Source organism: Lagenorhynchus albirostris, chromosome 7 (assembly GCF_949774975.1).
Source record: "Lagenorhynchus albirostris chromosome 7, mLagAlb1.1, whole genome shotgun sequence".
Lineage (NCBI taxonomy): Eukaryota > Metazoa > Chordata > Mammalia > Artiodactyla > Delphinidae > Lagenorhynchus > Lagenorhynchus albirostris.
The window spans coordinates 32,139,449-32,141,607 of NC_083101.1; the positions used below are offsets into that span (position 1 = coordinate 32,139,449).

Sequence of the window (2,159 nt, forward strand, 5' to 3'; positions counted from 1 at the left end):
TACTGGCCTATCACATCCTTCCCCTTAAAATTGCTCTCACTGTTCTTCTCTCTATACTCATTTTTTCCCCTGGATTTCTATAACTATTATATGCTGATAGTGCTCAAGAATATATCTATCCAGGTGTCTCCCAAGTTTCATACCTGCATATTCAGTGGTCTACCCAGCGCCGCCACCTGGATGATAGGCACCTACAACTCAGTGGGTCTATAACTAAATGTGTCCTATTTCCCCTCAAAACTATACCTCCTTCATATCTCAGTGAATAGCACTGTCATCCACTCAGGTGCCCAAGTCAGAAAACTGTCACTCTCTTTGCTTAGGTTTCCTTTATCTTTTGCCTGCAATGATTATTGCAACAGTCATTCTTCCTCAAGTTGCGAAGCTCCAGTTCAATAATACAGCTAGGTCTCGGGTCAAAATGGCGAGCAAGCCTGCTGTTGCAGCGTCAAGCAAATGGCTGGAGGGTATTTGAAAATGGTATTACAATGCTGCAGGGTTCAATAAACTGGGCTTAATGTGAGATGATACAACATATGAGAATGACGATGTAAAAGAATCCATAAGAAGACTTCCTGAGAACCTTTATAACAACAGGGTGTTCTGCGTTGAGAGCACTGGACCTGACCGTGAGGCAGCAGATCTTGCCTAAAGAGCAGTGGACAAAATATGAGGAGGATAAATTCTACCTTGAACCATATCTGAAAGAGGTTATTCGGGAAAGAAAAGAGAGAGAAGAATGGGCAAAGAAATAATCATGTAGTTTAAAAATCTGTGGATGCAACCATTCTCAAAGTATTTTTATGAAGTTGGTTAAACCTGGAATATACAATGTGGACCTATCTGGGCTGTAAATGTATTATTTTAAATAAATGTCTATAATAATTATAAAAAAGTAACACAACTATAATGTGCCATACAAACACTATGGTTTATTTTCAGTATAGATGCATCTTAACCCTGAGAATGTGGGGCAATAGATCTCCATTTTATGGGAGAAGTTGCAGCTGATAGTGGGCTGAGATGAACAAAAGGAAAACATGCTTGCACGATAGCGGACATTGTCAGTGTGTTAGACCTGGTGACAATGCTATTCTTTCCACAAATATTCATTAATTTCCTACCATGGACTAGGGACTGTGCCTACAGGATATGCTTCCAGGGCATTGATCCACTGTGTACTTTTTCTGGGTCCTGCACATGTAGGGGATACCAAGATGAAAAAGTCATGGTCCCTGTGCTTAAGGGGCTCTCAGCTCTCTTCATCATGACCCACGTCAAATGATATCTCAGATGGCCCTTTCTAATGCTGAGCTCCTCTCACAAAGAGTGCTGCAGTAAAGTTCCTTCCAGGGCCTATTATTTTCAAAGAATACATTAATTTCAGAGGAAAATAAAGTCAGTCTAGAGGCATAAGTAGGCTGTCGTCCAGATGCAAGGATTCTGGAAAACCACCACCAATTTAAAAAGCTATATGCAAGGATTCTTTTTTGGGTGGCACATAGGGACCGTCTCATTGGGACCTAAGCTAAACTGCAAGCAATCTCAGTAGTGAATTCAGCCTTGTGCTCAGCCCTTTTCCAGAACCTCTGGCTTAATTATGAGAAGAAAACCTATTTATTCTGAGACATCACCACTTTGGGATAAATTCCTGGAAGCCATCATAAAAGCAAAGGGAAGATCTTTCTCAGAGTCTCTTCTGTGGATTTCTGAGAAAGAAGTGTTTCGTGTTTAGCATGTCAAGTTGCTTTTCATTTCAGTCCATGGATTTGCCCCTTATTTAATTCGCTTTGAACTTAGTTCTCCCTGTCCATCCAGAGGCCTGGGTCTCCTATGGGAGGGTAATTCAACCTTTCTCGTGTCTTCCTCAGATATCATCTTTCTCTGAGCACATTCTTCACATTATTAGTTACAAAATAATAAAAATAATAATATTTATATAGTACCTTACATTTCACAAAGCTCTTTTCATGTGTTTTAGTTCATTTAATCCTAATAGATCACAGAAAGGCAGAGCCATGAGGAACCTGAGGTTCAGTGAAAAGTAACCTAAGATCACATAGCTGTTGGATGACAGACCTCACAAAGAACCCAGATATTCTAACCCACATCTTCTTTCAACTATTTCTCCCTATATTCATCCAGTGGCCAAAGTCATT

At 40.2% G+C, this 2,159-nt stretch overlaps 1 pseudogene; it reads left to right on the top strand.

The window, feature by feature from the left end:
* The first annotated feature begins 421 nt into the window (after window positions 1–421).
* LOC132522827 (cytochrome b-c1 complex subunit 7-like) lies at window positions 422–763 on the top strand (annotated as a pseudogene).
* Window positions 764–2,159: the final 1,396 nt, after the last annotated feature.